Raw genomic sequence first — 7,351 nt, forward strand, 5'->3', positions numbered from 1 at the left:
AGGAAAAAAAATAAAAGTTGTCACTCACAGCACCTTTAAAATGACCCCCTCTCAAATTTAAACGTGTTCCCTCTGGATTGAGACACTGTAAACTGTGGGGTGGGGGTAAGGTGCTGCCTGTCTACTCCCATAATCTTACAAATATCAGATCTTCCTTTAGCATCTATCAGAGAAAAAAACTCAAGTTTATCCAAACTTTTAGCACATGCCCTCTAATCAAGTCAGCATCTGGTAAACCTCTTCCGCACTGTCTCCAAAGCCTCAACGTTCTTCCTATAATGTGGCAACCAAAACTGTAATACTCCAATCGTGGCCTACTAGAGTTATATAAAGCTGTAACATAACTTACTAATTTTTGAACTTGCCTTAACAGTATACTGTTTCTTTACATTTGACTTGCCAAGATTAAACTCCATCTGCCTTTTCTCCACCCATATCTACAACTGATTTGTAATCTGCTGTATTCTTCGCCTGTCTTTTATAGTATCCACAACAGCACCAATCTTTATATCTGCAAACTTCCTAATCTGCTCAGCTACATTTTCATCCAGGTCATTTATTTACATCACAAACAAGCAGAGGTCCTAGTACAGATTCCTGTGGATCACCACTAACTGCAGACCTCCACCTAGAATAAGTCCCTTCAACCACTGCTTTCTGATTTCTATGAGCAAGCCAGTTCTGAATCCAAACAGCCTATTCACCATGGATCCCATGCATCCTAATCTGGATGAGTCTCCAATGAGAGACATTGTCAAACACCTTACTAAAATCCATGTTAACAACAGCTCTACCTACATTATTCTTGGTTCCCTTCTTGAACAATGGAATAACATCAGCTACTCACAAGTCCCCTGGTAGCTCACCTATGGCTAGAGAGGACACAAAGAGGTTGGAAAAGGCCCCAGCAATCTCTTCACTTGTTCTTCTCATTAACTTGGAGTACATCCAATCAGGCTCTGGAGACTTGTTCACTTTAATGCTACTTAACATCTCTACCTCCTCCTTTACTTCAAAATGCATTAGCGTATTAATACTCCAGCATTGATCTACCTATCCCTCCACATCCTCCTTACTAAATACTGATGTAAAGTATTCAAAAAGGATTTCACCTGCATCCATGCAAATATTCCCCTTGTTATCCTTGAGTGTTCCCACCTCTCCCTATTTATCCTTTTGATCCTGATGCTTTGGGATTCTCCAGTGCTGCTTGCCAAGGATTTTTCATGGGCTTTTTTGGCTCTCCTAGTTTCCTCCTTGAGTTCTTATCTGGCTGCTTTATAATCTTCAAGGGTTCTATTTGATTCTAGCTTCCTAAGCTTTACATACTTTTTCTTCTTGACTAAATTCATCACCTCCCTCGACATCTAAAATTGCCATTCTTCTCTCTGAATGGAATACACCTGTCCTGTCCCTTATGCAGTTCTTCCTTAACACCTTCACGCCAGGTGGAGACCTGCCCAAAAATAGCTATTCCCAATTAACTCTCCCTAGTTCCTGCCTAATAGTCTCGTAATTTGCCCTGCTCCAGTTTGGTACTCTCCTGTAATGTCCATACTTGCCCTTATCTAGAGCTATCTTAATTTTTAAGGAATTGTGGTTACCCTTTCCTTACTGCTCACCCACTCAAATGTCGGTCACCTGGTCACTCACTGCCCAGTGCCAGATGCAGTACAGCCCCTCCTCTTGGACCATCTACATATTGATTTGAGAAGCCCTCCTGGATGCACTTGACAAATTCTGTCCCACCTAATCCACTTGCACTAACTAGATCCCAGTTTATGTTAGAGATGTATGAAGTTCCCCGTAACATAGCCATATTGTTTTAGCACTGTTCCGTAATCGGTCTGCATATCTGTTCCTCAATGTCACAGTGGCTACTGGGGTGTCTGTAATACAATCCCATCAGTGATAGCACCCTTCCTATTTTTGATTTCTACCCGTATAGGATCATTGGATGAACTTCCCATTATATCTCCTCTGAGTGCTGCTGTGATACTGTCCCTGATTAGTAGTGCAACTCCCCCACCTCTTTTACCTCCCTCGCTGTCTTTTCTAAAACACTGAAATACTGGAATATTAAGCTCCCATTCCTGTCCTGCCCCTCTCTCAACCAAGCCACAACATCACAGTTCCATGTACTGAGTTTACCCACAATACTCCCAGTATTAAAATACACACACTTCAAAATATCAGTCCTATCATATCCATCCGGAACTAGAGTTCCTAAGGCAGTCCGACGTTGCCTTCAACCTCTGTAAATATTCCTGTTATTACCCAAAACAATTAACTTTAGGAGGACCTCCCATACAGAGATGTCAAGTATGAGAAGATTGGTTAGACCTGTCTGGAGTATGGAGGTAGCACCATCTCATTGAAGGAGAATAAAAGAATAAGGAGAGAGATGGATCGTAGGAATAGGATTTAAGTTCTTAACAAAACCCAGAACAATGCAATTGTAGGACAGTTTTTAGAGAGGCATGTTTAAGTGTGGCTCTGCTAACCAATTATTCTGAAGGTTCCTTCTAAGCAGTAACAATTTTAAGATCTGGAATTCAGTGATTCCTTACTCCCTCATGTCTGAAACTAATCATCGGGTGCCTTAATAAATGCTATATTATGCAATATAGAAGTGACTATGCTTTGAATTTGCATTTGGAAGTATGAATAAAACTAAGTATACCTTTTGTTAGTTGTCAGGAGCAAGATTCCAGTATATACAAGTTTAGCACAACAGTAGGCACTAAAAATAGTACAAAGTCCTACAGTATACATGTGTGCTTTGAAAAGAAGTAAAATGTCCCACAGTAAAACAGATCACGAGAATATTGAATGGTAATTTACAGTCTCATTTTGTTAATCTTGTGTAAATCAGTTTGCTCCAAAGCTATAAGACTTCCAATTAGTGGTTCATATGCAATGATGCATGGTTTTGTTCTATGTGAGGCTTTACTGTGAAGCAGAGCACACACCATTAACCCTTAGATGTGTACATTGGATGCTCCAGAAAAGCAAAAGCATTTATCAAAACAAACATTAAACAGAAACATTTAGATAAGCACACACTAGTTGGCAATGCGTTGAAAAGCATTTTGATTAGTAATCGTTGATTATAGATTTGCTAATTCCAGTAAACTAATAGGCTTTTTATATAAATTAAACATTTACTTTGATGACAAGTATCTATACCAATCTTCTCACAAGCTCTAAATCATCTTTCAATAGGATGACTATATTTTTCCAAGCTGCCTCAAAGTACTTTGATGAGTACTGTTAAGTGCTGTCAAGTTATGGAATCAGAACTAGGTTTAATATCACTGGCATATGTCGCAAAATTTGTTAACTTTGCAGCAGCAATACAAAGCAATACATAATAATAGAGGGAAAAAACCTGAATTACAGCAAGCGTATATAATACCGGTAGTCAAATTAAATAAGTAGTGCAAAATTACAAAATTTTAAAAAGTAGTGAGGTAGTATTCAAGGGTTCAATATCCATTCAGAAATCTGATTTCTATGTAATATAATGCAATGCACGATCTACAGTAAATAGTTCTAATTATACTAGCAATATGTAGACTGTTCTTGTATTTAATCATTTGTCCTTGATCATGACAAACATGAGTCATCATTATCAGCAAGTAAAAATGTTAGTTTGGTTCATGAGGACTTTGATATTTGTAGCAGAGTATAACAAGTATCAACAGGATCTATTGACAAAGGAGGTTTGCTTGGTCTTGCAGCACAAACATTCTAAATAAATAGTTTGTGTGGCTGCAGCAAAAATTTGGGTTTCATGTGTCTCACACTATGTACCTTCTTTCTTCAAAAGACATACGGAATTGAGAATTGGAATGTGCAAAAACTAATCTATTAAATTGCTACATGCTTCCTAATGATTTATGCAGAGTTGCAAAGATAGGATTTGAGAAAGAATTAACTCTGATTTTCATGTTCTATGTTACTGAACACTGATTGAGAACTTGGAGGTATCTTTGTATGAACTGTCACCTTTCCATTCTGGGGCAACTGAAGACTGGATCCCTCCCTAGTGCAAATGTAAGAAGACCTCACCTACCACTGTTGGAAGATAGTGCAGCCCCAACTTGTTGCATCTACATGACTCAATGGAAAGATAATTCTACAATCTCCATTACTCACATTTCAGCTGACATTTTACCACTGACAAGAATGTTTGCGGAATTGTTCGCACTCCAATGAGTGCGGTAGGTGGATTCTTTAATCTACTTAATTTTAGGATAATGTAAAACTTAAGTTATTTGGTTTGTAGATCCTTGAATTGTTACTGCTCAAAAGGAATAACTGATAAGAAGTCCATCATGTCTAAAACACACAAGGTTTACATCATCTGAATCATTGGTTAGCAGAGCCGCATTTAATCATGGTTCCTAATAACTTTGATATTGCAGTTTGGTTTGAATGGCTCTGTCAATTAGTCAAACAGTTATAACTTCTATTTAATAGAATGTGAGATGGCTTAAGAAAGAAGTTCCAGGTTACTGACAAACCAGCACTACTGATTAGTTCCTAGCTTACCTGGGCAGATACCTTTAAGAACCCTGGTTTTCAAGAGATCTGTGTATGAAGGATATTTTTTTTTTGTCAGGTTGTTCTCAGGCTTACCATTCACCAGAGTTTATCAGGTGACAGATAGATTTAATCTAGTTTATTTTCTTTTGACTTTACTGACACAGTGCAAATATAAATCTGAAGTTATCAAACTGCTAATTTGGATGAACTGGATTTGGAATCCAGTGGCTGCTCCCAGAGGAAGGCTAAAATGTACAAGATGTATAAAAAATTACTTAGCTGGAGAAGATAGTTCAAGGTGGTAATTTAAAATTTGCCACAGTGAAAGGATGATTTGAAATCTGCATTTTCAATGTAAAAAGTGGTTGCCATGCTAATGAAAATCAAAAAAAAAAGCACAGACACAGGAAATTGGAAATAAAAACAGAAAAGGCTGGAAATACTCAGCAAATGTAGAACGGAACAGCACCAAAGTTTCAGATCAACTTGAGATTTCCATAGATGCTGCTTGATCGACTAAGCATGCCCAGCATTTTCTGAAACTACACTTCTAACACTGATACCTGTGCTTTTTAGATCTTGAGGAGCAACAGCTCATTTAGGCCTTTCCTTCTCAACACTGGACAACTGGTTAAGCTGCACTTTTTGGCTTAGCGGGCTATTAAAAAGCTAAGAATGTTTCTGAATTTCATTGATATTCAGAAGCATTTAAAACTGTTAAAAATGCACAATCAAAATTAATTCAGAAAAATTCAAGTTACTAGAGCACTTATTATTTAAACCACTTGATTGACTTTCTTTTGTTTCCATGAAGCTGTTCCTCTCAATTGATATGAATGGAACAGGTATTCGCGGTACATGTTCTGCAGACAGATTCTCCTACGTTTGTACAGGACCACTGAAACATTGCGCTCCTTTGTTGGATCCAATAACAAGTCTGACATCGAAGGAAATTGCTATTGAAGAGGGGACAGCAAGTTGAGGACATGCAGTATCCATTGCTATGGAATTTCCAAGATTTCTGGTACTCTTCCAGAGAAATATTGACAGTTTCATATAGAAATTCATTATCAAATCCAAGCCAACTACAGCCAATCTACATCTGACTACTTGGAGAACTTTCCAACTCTAAACTTACCAGCACAGTAGGGACAATGAGCACAAACATACTGTTTTGAATTGGAATTGATTTATTGTTGTCACACGTACTGGTGTACAGTAAAAAGTTGGTCTCTTACATTACTGTTTCTACAGATCAAAACTTTACACAAGGCATTGAGGTAGTACATGGTACAACAATAACAGAATGCAGAATACAACCACTACAGAGAAAGTGCATTGTAGGTAAATCTCACCCTCAATGCCCAAAAAACTAAAGAGCTGATTCTGCATTACAGGAGGAACAGATTACAGCTTCCCTTGATCAATATTAATGGGACTGCAGTTGAGAGGGTGTGTACTTTCAAGTTCCTCACTATACACATCACTGAAGATCTCACCTGGACTGTACATACCGGCTGTGTGGCAAAAAAAGCACTAGAGCGTCTCTTCCACCTCAGGCGACTAAAGAAGTTTGGCATGAGCCCCCAAATCCTCAAGAACTTTTACAGGGGCTCCATTGAGAGTATCCTGACTGGCTGTATTACCACTCGGTGTGGGAACTGCACCAACCTTGATCACTGGGAACTGCAGAGAGTGGTACAGACAGCCCAGCACACATGTGGACATGAACTCCCCTCCATTGAGGACATTTATAGCAGCAGGTGCATGAAGAAGGCCTGGAAGATCATTGGAGACACCAGTCACCCCAAACTTAGACTGTTTCTGCTGCTTCCGTCTGGCAAACTGTATTGCAGCATAAAAGCAAGGACCAAACAACAGGCTATGGGACGGCTTTTTTACACAAGGCATTAGACTTAAAAATTCACATGTCTGTACATTGCGACAGAGACATAACACAAAGATATTTACTCCCTCACGTTGTAGGGTGGATGTAAGATTAAAATAATATTTAAAATACAAAATTCAAATCAATTAACATGCAAGATCATAACAAAGTAGAAATGAGGTCAAGAGTCCATCTTAGTCATACAGTAGTCTTATAACAGTGGACTAGAACCTGTTCTTAAGCTTGGTTGTACAAGTTTTCACACTTCTATCATCTGCCTATTGCGAGGGGAGTAGAGAGAACGTCCAGGGAGGGTGGGGTCTTTGATTATGCTAGCTGATTTACCAAGGTAGTTTGAAATTTAAAGAGTCCATGGAGGGGAGATGGGTTTCTGTGCTGAGCTGTGTCCACAACTCTCTGCAGTTTCTAGTGCTCTCGTAATGAACAGTTACCATACCAAGCAGTTATGCTTCCAGATAGGATGATTCCTGTGGTGCATTAATAATAATTGGCAATTCACTAAACTTGGACAATATACAATCCTGAGCCAGCCCAGAATGGTACCGCCTACCTCATGCCAATATTTGTCTCCCATCAGAATATGATTGAGTACCTTCCTCCCCAATCAGTATGATCCATTTTTTGTATTTAATTCCTTTAAATATGCTTAGTTCCATCTGCTTGAAGTTGATTGTATGCCTTTATCTTCCTTTATTGTATATCTCAGTTCCAATAGGGCCTGGAGGACATAGGTTTAAGGAAAGAGGAACATTTTAACAGTAACCAGAGGGGCAACTTTTTCACACTAGCGTGTGTATATGTATGGAATGAGCTGCCAGAAGAAGTTGTTAAGGCAGGTACAATAACAACCTTTCAAATAAATTTGCACAGATACAGGGATAGGAAAGGTTT

This window comes from Hemitrygon akajei, chromosome 30 (genome assembly GCF_048418815.1).
Source record: "Hemitrygon akajei chromosome 30, sHemAka1.3, whole genome shotgun sequence".
Lineage (NCBI taxonomy): Eukaryota > Metazoa > Chordata > Chondrichthyes > Myliobatiformes > Dasyatidae > Hemitrygon > Hemitrygon akajei.